This window comes from Bombina bombina, chromosome 4 (genome assembly GCF_027579735.1).
Source record: "Bombina bombina isolate aBomBom1 chromosome 4, aBomBom1.pri, whole genome shotgun sequence".
In the NCBI taxonomy this organism is placed as follows: domain Eukaryota; kingdom Metazoa; phylum Chordata; class Amphibia; order Anura; family Bombinatoridae; genus Bombina; species Bombina bombina.
In genome coordinates this window covers 1,228,996,139-1,229,006,852 of record NC_069502.1, presented here as the reverse complement: position 1 = coordinate 1,229,006,852, position 10,714 = coordinate 1,228,996,139, and the positions used below count along the sequence as shown (strand labels likewise).

At 48.7% G+C, this 10,714-nt stretch overlaps 1 protein-coding gene and 1 long non-coding RNA gene across 4 annotated transcripts in view; both read right to left on the bottom strand.

Moving 5' to 3' along the window:
- SRF (serum response factor) overlaps nt 1-10,714 on the bottom strand; it is a 135,902-nt gene that overhangs the window by 97,356 nt on the left and 27,832 nt on the right. The window lies entirely within an intron of this gene.
- LOC128658236 (uncharacterized) lies at nt 2,302-9,951 on the bottom strand. Its single transcript, XR_008402141.1, has 3 exons — nt 9,132-9,951; nt 5,189-8,516; nt 2,302-3,932 (listed from the first exon to the last, which is right to left on the bottom strand). It is a non-coding gene; the product is annotated as an uncharacterized LOC128658236 (long non-coding RNA).

Below are 10,714 nucleotides of genomic sequence, written 5' to 3'. Positions count from 1 at the left end.
TGTGTTTTATTTAGTCTGCTAACAACAAACCAGTGTTCCCACTACCCATATACCTGGCACTATAGAAACTGGCAGCTTTATCAAGATTAATTATAGTGTCTGGGGCTATATTTTAGACTACGACACAACTTGGATAAGAATCCCTGATTTGCAGTTTGTTTATACAGAGGCAGACAAAATCATTTAAACTGTAGACACAGTAAGCAGCAGCGATATATACGTCTCACAATGAATATTTATCCCCGGCCCTTTTACTAGATTAGGCAGTAACAATAGATCTCGGGGTGATTAAACTGTAGCCATTACTTCTGTTCACAAACATTAACCTCCTAAGACCTCACAGTCCTGTAGCAATGACCGGGTCTTGTGAAAATACCCAGAAACCTTTTGACGTATCACAGCAGGGTGCACAGTTCCCGTTTACAGAAGGTCAAACAGTGACTTGTAGGGTACCTGTTTTGCACAACATAAGCTACAACTCACAAAGTGACAATCATTTAGTCACTGGCAACGGATGCTAAAAAGGTTGGTTTTTGTGTGTGCACAGCTGAAAGATATCATGAGATCCCCAGCTTCTGCCTATACTGCCCGGGACGCACAGCTAAGCTTTCCTCATTACTGGTCAGCTGTGGCAGAGATAACAGACCGGCACTAGTTTATTACTAATCCTAATTAAATCAATATAGCACATTATTTTCAAATGAAAATCCTTTTTGCTTGTACTGCACAAGGCTAAGCCTCAGTTTCCCAGCTGTATACACAACAATGGGAGCATCTAACTGGATGAAGATTGATTCAGTTCCTTCTGGTACTGTGGGGATAATTTGTGTTTTGGATAGAACATTATATTATATTAGAAAGTATTACAATGTCCCTGCCCGGTAACTATACTGGCAAAATATTCTAGAGAGGACATATTTAACCTAGTAATCCTTTTAATTAGTATCCTATGTTTCTCTTCAATCCAAAGCAGCAGTCCCAACACACTGCACAGTGACCAACTGCTGCATCTCGCACACAGCAAGCGTGCTTCTTATACGCAACACTGCACAGTGACCAACTGCTGCATCTCGCACACAGCAAGCGCGCTTCTTATACGCAACACTGCACAGTGACCAACTGCTGCATCTCGCACACAGCAAGCGCGCTTCTTATACGCAACACTGCACAGTGACCAACTGCTGCATCTCGCACACAGCAAGCGCGCTTCTTATACGCAACACTGCACAGTGACCAACTGCTGCATCTCGCACACAGCAAGCGCGCTTCTTATACGCAACACCACAGTGACCAACTGCTGCATCTCGCACACAGCAAGCGCGCTTCTTATACAAAACACTGCACAGTGACCAACTGCTGCATCTCGCACACAGCAAGCGCGCTTCTTATACAAAACACTGCACAGTGACCAACTGCTGCATCTCGCACACAGCAAGCGCGCTTCTTATACGCAACACTGCACAGTGACCAACTGCTGCATCTCGCACACAGCAAGCGCGCTTCTTATACGCAACACTGCACAGTGACCAACTGCTGCATCTCGCACACAGCAAGCGCGCTTCTTATACGCAACACTGCACAGTGACCAACTGCTGCATCTCGCACACAGCAAGCGCGCTTCTTATACGCAACACTGCACAGTGACCAACTGCTGCATCTCGCACACAGCAAGCGCGCTTCTTATACGCAACACTGCACAGTGACCAACTGCTGCATCTCGCACACAGCAAGCGCGCTTCTTATACGCAACACTGCACAGTGACCAACTGCTGCATCTCGCACACAGCAAGCGCGCTTCTTATACAAAACACTGCACAGTGACCAACTGCTGCATCTCGCACACAGCAAGCGCGCTTCTTATACAAAACACTGCACAGTGACCAACTGCTGCATATCGCACACAGCAAGCGCGCTTCTTATACGCAACACTGCACAGTGACCAACTGCTGCATCTCGCACACAGCAAGCGCGCTTCTTATACGCAACACTGCACAGTGACCAACTGCTGCATCTCGCACACAGCAAGCGCGCTTCTTATACGCAACACTGCACAGTGACCAACTGCTGCATCTCGCACACAGCAAGCGCGCTTCTTATACGCAACACTGCACAGTGACCAACTGCTGCATCTCGCACACAGCAAGCGCGCTTCTTATACAAAACACTGCACAGTGACCAACTGCTGCATCTCGCACACAGCAAGCGCGCTTCTTATACAAAACACTGCACAGTGACCAACTGCTGCATCTCGCACACAGCAAGCGCACTTCTTATACAAAACACTGCACAGTGACCAACTGCTGCATCTCGCACACAGCAAGCGCGCTTCTTATACAAAACACTGCACAGTGACCAACTGCTGCATCTCGCACACAGCAAGCGCACTTCTTATACGCAACACTGCAGACAAATCAAGTAAAACCAGGTACAGAGCTTGGGTGAGATACTGCAGGATGTTTGGAGGGCTACTTTGTTTAAGAATATTTTTCTTAATCCAAATTAATTCTGCAGTGAGATATCAATTTAACTAGGGTAAGGGACATTGTAATACTTTCTAATATAATATATTCTGCTATCCAAAACACAGCTGCTCAGAGTCCGCTCATCACTTTCACTCTACATACAGCATGCATAAGGCTCATTCTTGAGCCGTGGCTCTCAGATTCTAAGTAGCTCTATGTTACAAGTAGCGGAGTTACTCACTGGACCCATAACCACAATGCTTCATCTCTCTACAGGTATGTCTTCCTGCTTCTGCCTCCCTGACTTCTTTTAATTTGTGTTAGATTTCCCTGGTAACCATTTCCTCCATCTCCATTTTGTCTACCTGTAATAATTTTATCAGATGCCGTCTAAATTTCATTCATCCTGCCACCCCACCCCCCTCTAATTTGCAAGTGTGTAACTTGTGGCTAGCTCAGAATCCGCTCATCACTTTCACTCTACATACAGCATGCAGAAGGCTCATTTTTGAGCTGTGGCTCTCTGTTACAAGTAGCTCACATAGTTACTCACTGGAGTTAGAAACTGCAGTCCCACTAACCGGTAAATGTATTAACTATACACCTACATAATGCTCTGCATGTCTTTACTGCTCTCTGTCTGCCCTCCTCCTCAAACTCACTGCATGTCCCTATAACAATCCCCACACTATCCATATCTCACCCTCCCTTCTCTAATCCCCTATGCTGTGCTCTCATGAACTACTCTGTCTCCTTAGCAATACTTCCCCCTCCAACTCTGTCTAATCACAGCCGCTCCTACAAGTCTCACTGTCACTGCTACTACTGCTTGCTGCTGGTGATGTCTCTCCTGTGTCTAATCACAGCCGCTCCTACAAGTCTCACTCTCACCTTCTGTCACTCTCACTGCTACTACTGCTTGGTGCTGGTGACGTCTCTCCTGTGTCTAATCATACGCGCTCCTACAAGTCTCACTCTCACCTTCTGTCACTCTCACTGCTACTACTGCTTGCTGCTGGTGATGTCTCTCCTGTGTCTAATCATACACGCTCCTACAAGTCTCACTCTCACCTTCTGTCACTCTCACTACTACTGCTTGCTGCTGGTGATGTCTCTCCTGTGTCTAATCATACGCGCTCTTACAAGTCTCACTGTCACTGCTACTACTGCTTGCTGCTGGTGATGTCTCTCCTGTGCCTAATCACAGCCGCTCCTACAAGTCTCACTCTCACCTTCTGTCCCTCTCACTGCTACTACTGCTTGCTGCTGGTGATGTCTCTCCTGTGTCTAGTCATACGCGCTCCTACAAGTCTCACTGTCACTGCTACTACTGCTTGCTGCTGGTGATGTCTCTCCTGTGTCTAATCATACACGCTCCTACAAGTCTCACTCTCACTGCTACTACTGCTTGCTGCTGGTGATGTCTCTCCTGTGCCTAATCACAGCCGCTCCTACAAGTCTCACTCTCACCTTCTGTCCCTCTCACTGCTACTACTGCTTGCTGCTGGTGACGTCTCTCCTGTGTCTAATCATACACGCTCCTACAAGTCTCACTCTCACCTTCTGTCACTCTCACTGCTACTACTGCTTGCTGCTGGTGACATCTCTCCTGTGTCTAATCACAGCCGCTCCTACAAGTCTCACTCTCACCTTCTGTCACTCTCACTGCTACTACTGCTTGCTGCTGGTGATGTCTCTCCTGTGTCTAGTCATACACGCTCCTACAAGTCTCACTCTCACCTTCTGTCCCTCTCACTGCTACTACTGCTTGCTGCTGGTGATGTCTCTCCTGTGTCTAATCACAGCCGCTCCTACAAGTCTCACTCTCACCTTCTGTCACTCTCACTGCTACTACTGCTTGCTGCTGGATGTCTCTCCTGTGTCTAGTCATACGCGCTCCTACAAGTCTCACTCTCACCTTCTGTCACTCTCACTGCTACTACTGCTTGCTGCTGGTGACGTCTCTCCTGTGTCTAATCATACGCGCCCCTACAAGTCTCACTCTCACCTTCTGTCACTCTCACTGCTACTACTGCTTGCTGCTGGTGACGTCTCTCCTGTGTCTAATCTTACGCGCTCCTACAAGTCTCACTCTCACCTTCTGTCACTCTCACTGCTACTACTGCTTGCTGCTGGTGACGTCTCTCCTGTGTCTAATCATACACGCTCCTACAAGTCTCACTCTCACCTTCTGTCACTCACTGCTACTACTGCTTGCTGCTGGTGATGTCTCTCCTGTGTCTAGTCATACACGCTCCTACAAGTCTCACTCTCACCTTCTGTCACTCTCACTGCTACTACTGCTTGCTGCTGGCGATGTCTCTCCTGTGTCTAATCATACGTGCTCCTACAAGTCTCACTCTCACCTTCTGTCACTCTCACTGCTACTACTGTTTGCTGCTGGTGATGTCTCTCCTATGTCTAATCATACACGCTCCTACAAGTCTCACTCTCACCTTCTGTCACTCTTAGTGCTACTACTGCTTGCTGCTGGTGACATCTCTCCTGTGTCTAATCTTACACGCTCCTACAAGTATCACTCTCACCTTCTGTCACTCTCACTGCTACTACTGCTTGCTGCTGGTGACATCTCTCCTGTGTCTAATCATACACGCTCCTACAAGTCTCACTCTCACCTTCTGTCACTCTCACTGCTACTACTGTTTGCTGCTGGTGATGTCTCTCCTGTGTCTAATCATACACGCTCCTACAAGTCTCACTCTCACTGCTAATACTGCTTGCTGCTGGTGATGTCTCTCCTGTGTCTAATCATACACGCTCCTACAAGTCTCACTCTCACCTTCTGTCACTGCTTGCTGCTGGTGACGTCTCTCCTGTGTCTAATCACAGTCGCTCCTACAAGTCTCACTCTCACCTTCTGTCACTCTCACTGCTACTACTGCTTGCTGCTGGTGACGTCTCTCCTGTGTCTAATCATACACGCTCCTACAAGTCTCACTCTCACCTTCTGTCACTGCTTGCTGCTGGTGACGTCTCTCCTGTGTCTAATCACAGTCGCTCCTACAAGTCTCACTCTCACCTTCTGTCACTCTCACTGCTACTACTGCTTGCTGCTGGTGACGTCTCTCCTGTGTCTAATCATACACGCTCCTACAAGTCTCACTCTCACCTTCTGTCACTGCTTGCTGCTGGTGACGTCTCTCCTGTGTCTAATCACAGCCGCTCCTACAAGTCTCACTCTCACCTTCTGTCACTCCCACTGCTACTACTGCTTGCTGCTGGTGATGTCTCTCCTGTGTCTAATCATACGCGCTCCTACAAGTCTCACTCTCACCTTCTGTCACTCTCACTGCTACTACTGCTTGCTGCTGGTGATGTCTCTCCTGTGTCTAATCATACGCGCTCCTACAAGTCTCACTCTCACCTTCTGTCACTCTCACTGCTACTACTGCTTGCTGCTGGTGACGTCTCTCCTGTGTCTAATCTTACCCGCTCCTACAAGTCTCACTCTCACCTTCTGTCACTGCTACTACTGCTTGCTGCTGGTGACGTCTCTCCTGTGTCTAATCATACACGCTCCTACAAGTCTCACTCTCACCTTCTGTCACTCCCACTGCTACTACTGCTTGCTGCTGGTGATGTCTCTCCTGTGTCTAGTCATACACGCTCCTACAAGTCTCACTCTCACCTTCTGTCACTCTCACTGCTACTACTGCTTGCTGCTGGTGATGTCTCTCCTGTGTCTAATCATACCCGCTCCTACAAGTCTCACTCTCACCTTCTGTCACTGCTACTACTGCTTGCTGCTGGTGATGTCTCTCCTGTGTCTAATCATACACGGTCCTACAAGTCTCACTCTCACCTTCTGTCACTCTCACTGCTACTACTGCTTGCTGCTGGTGATGTCTCTCCTGTGTCTAATCATACCCGCTCCTACAAGTCTCACTCTCACCTTCTGTCACTGCTACTACTGCTTGCTGCTGGTGATGTCTCTCCTGTGTCTAATCATACACGGTCCTACAAATCTCACTCTCACCTTCTGTCACTCTCACTACTACTACTGCTTGCTGCTGGTGATGTCTCTCCTGTGTCTAGTCATACCCGCTCCTACAAGTCTCACTCTCACCTTCTGTCACTCTCACTGCTACTACTGCTTGCTGCTGGTGACGTCTCTCCTGTGTATAATCATACACGCTCCTACAAGTCTCACTCTCACCTTCTGTCACTCCCACTGCTACTACTGCTTGCTGCTGGTGATGTCTCTCCTGTGTATAATCATACACGCTCCTACAAGTCTCACTCTCACCTTCTGTCACTCCCACTGCTACTACTGCTTGCTGCTGGTGATGTCTCTCCTGTGTCTAATCATACCCGCTCCTACAAGTCTCACTCTCACCTTCTGTCACTGCTACTACTGCTTGCTGCTGGTGATGTCTCTCCTGTGTCTAATCATACACGCTCCTACAAGTCTCACTCTCACCTTCTGTCACTCTCACTGCTACTACTGCTTGCTGCTGGTGATGTCTCTCCTGTGTCTAGTCATACACGCTCCTACAAGTCTCACTCTCACCTTCTGTCACTCTCACTGCTACTACTGCTTGCTGCTGGTGATGTCTCTCCTGTGTCTAATCACAGCCGCTCCTACAAGTCTCACTCTCACCTTCTGTCACTCTCACTGCTACTACTGCTTGCTGCTGGTGACGTCTCTCCTGTGTCTAATCATACCCGCTCCTACAAGTCTCACTCTCACCTTCTGTCACTCACACTGCTACTACTGCTTGCTGCTGGTGATGTCTCTCCTGTGTCTAATCATACGCGCTCCTACAAGTCTCACTCTCACCTTCTGTCACTCTCACTGCTACTACTGCTTGCTGCTGGTGACATCTCTCCTGTGTCTAGTCATACACGCTCCTACAAGTCTCACTCTCACCTTCTGTCACTCTCACTGCTACTACTGCTTGCTGCTGGTGACGTCTCTCCTGTGTCTAATCATACGCACTCCTACAAGTCTCACTCTCACCATCTGTCACTCACACTGCTACTACTGCTTGCTGCTGGTGATGTCTCTCCTGTGTCTAGTCATACGCGCTCCTACAAGTCTCACTCTCACCTTCTGTCACTCACACTGCTACTACTGCTTGCTGCTGGTGATGTCTCTCCTGTGTCTAGTCATACGCGCTCCTACAAGTCTCATTCTCACCTTCTGTCACTCTCACTGCTACTACTGCTTGCTGTTAGTGATGTCTCTCCTGTGTCTAATCACAGTCGCTCCTACAAGTCTCACTCTCACCTTCTGTCACTCTCACTACTACTACTGCTTGCTGCTGGTGATGTCTCTCCTGTGTCTAATCATACACGCTCCTACAAGTCTCACTCTCACCTTCTGTCACTGCTACTACTGCTTGCTGCTGGTGATGTCTCTCCTGTGTCTAATCATACACGCTCCTACAAGTCTCACTCTCACCTCCTGTCACTCTCACTACTACTACTGCTTGCTGCTGGTGATGTCTCTCCTGTGTCTAATCATACACGCTCCTACAAGTCTCACTCTCACCTTCTGTCACTCTCACTACTACTACTGCTTGCTGCTGGTGATGTCTCTCCTGTGTCTAGTCATACACGCTCCTACAAGTCTCACTCTCACCTTCTGTCACTCTCACTGCTACTACTGCTTGCTGCTGGTGACGTCTCTCCTGTGTCTAATCATACCCGCTCCTATAAAGTCTCACTGTCACCTTCTGTCACTCTCACTGCTACTACTGCTTGCTGCTGGTGATGTCTCTCCTGTGTCTAATCACAGTCGCTCCTACAAGTCTCACTCTCACCTTCTGTCACTCTCACTGCTACTACTGCTTGCTGCTGGTGATGTCTCTCCTGTGTCTAATCACAGTCGCTCCTACAAGTCTCACTCTCACCTTCTGTCACTCTCACTACTACTACTGCTTGCTGCTGGTGATGTCTCTCCTGTGTCTAATCATACCCGCTCCTACAAGTCTCACTCTCACCTTCTGTCACTCTTAGTGCTACTACTGCTTGCTGCTGGTGATGTCTCTTGTGTCTAATCATACGCGCTCCTACAAGTCTCACTCTCACCTCCTGTCACTCTCACTGCTACTACTGCTTGCTGTTAGTGATGTCTCTCCTGTGTCTAATCACAGTCGCTCCTACAAGTCTCACTCTCACCTTCTGTCACTCTCACTACTACTACTGCTTGCTGCTGGTGATGTCTCTCCTGTGTCTAATCATACCCGCTCCTACAAGTCTCACTCTCACCTTCTGTCACTCTTAGTGCTACTACTGCTTGCTGCTGGTGATGTCTCTCCTGTGTCTAATCATACGCGCTCCTACAAGTCTCACTCTCACCTTCTGTCACTCTCACTGCTACTACTGCTTGCTGTTAGTGATGTCTCTCCTGTGTCTAATCACAGTCGCTCCTACAAGTCTCACTCTCACCTTCTGTCACTCTCACTACTACTACTGCTTGCTGCTGGTGATGTCTCTCCTGTGTCTAATCATACGCGCTCCTACAAGTCTCACTCTCACCTCCTGTCACTCTCACTGCTACTACTGCTTGCTGCTGGTGATGTCTCTCCTGTGTATAATCATACGCGCTCCTATAAAGTCTCACTCTCACTGCTACTACTGCTTGCTGCTGGTGATGTCTCTCCTGTGTCTAATCATACACGCCCCTACAAGTCTCACTCTCACCTTCTGTCACTCTCACTGCTACTACTGATTGCTGCTGGTGATGTCTCTCCTGTGTCTAATCATACACGCTCCTACAAGTCTCACTCTCACCTTCTGTCACTCTCACTGCTACTACTGCTTGCTGCTGGTGATGTCTCTCCTGTGTCTAATCATACGCGCTCCTACAAGTCTCACTCTCACCTTCTGTCACTCACACTGCTACTACTGCTTGCTGCTGGTGATGTCTCTCCTGTGTCTAATCACAACCGCTCCTACAAATCTCACTCTCACCTTCTGTCACTCTCACTGCTACTACTGCTTGCTGCTGGTGATGTCTCTCCTGTGTCTAATCTTACACGCTCCTACAAGTCTCACTCTCACCTTCTGTCACTCTCACTGCTACTACTGCTTGCTGCTGGTGATGTCTCTCCTGTGTCTAGTCATACCCGCTCCTACAAGTCTCACTCTCACCTTCTGTCACTCTCACTGCTACTACTGCTTGCTGCTGGTGATGTCTCTCCTGTGTCTAGTCATACCCGCTCCTACAAGTCTCACTCTCACCTTCTGTCACTCTCACTGCTACAACTGCTTGCTGCTGGTGACGTCTCTCCTGTGTCTAATCATACGCGCTCCTACAAGTCTCACTCTCACCTTCTGTCACTCCCACTCCTACTACTGCTTGCTGCTGGTGATATCTTTCCTGTGTATAATCATACGCGCTCCTACAAGTCTCACTCTCACCTTCTGTCACTCTCACTGCTACTACTGCTTGCTGCTGGTGATGTCTCTCCTGTGTCTAATCATACGCGCTCCTACAAGTCTCACTCTCACCTTCTGTCACTCTCACTGCTACTACTGCTTGCTGCTGTGATGTCTCTCCTGTGTCTAGTCATACGCGCTCCTACAAGTCTCACTCTCACTGCTACAACTGCTTGCTGCTGGTGACGTCTCTCCTGTGTCTAATCATACGCGCTCCTACAAGTCTCACTCTCACCTTCTGTCACTCCCACTCCTACTACTGCTTGCTGCTGGTGATATCTTTCCTGTGTATAATCATACGCGCTCCTACAAGTCTCACTCTCACCTTCTGTCACTCTCACTGCTACTACTGCTTGCTGCTGGTGATGTCTCTCCTGTGTCTAATCATACGCGCTCCTACAAGTCTCACTCTCACCTTCTGTCACTCTCACTGCTACTACTGCTTGCTGCTGGTGACGTCTCTCCTGTGTCTAATCATACCCGCTCCTACAAGTCTCACTCTCACCTTCTGTCACTCTCACTGCTACAACTGCTTGCTGCTGGTGACATCTCTCCTGTGTCTAATCATACACGCTCCTACAAGTCTCACTCTCACTTTCTGTCACTCTTAGTGCTACTACTGCTTGCTGCTGGTGATGTCTCTCCTGTGTCTAATCATACCCGCTCCTACAAGTCTCACTCTCACCTTCTGTCACTCTCACTGCTGCTACTGCTTGCTGCTGGTGACGTCTCTCCTGTGTCTAATCATACCCGCTCCTACAAGTCTCACTCTCAATTTCTGTCACTCTCACTGCTACTACTGCTTGCTGCTGGTGACGTCTCTCCTGTGTCTAATCACAGCCGCT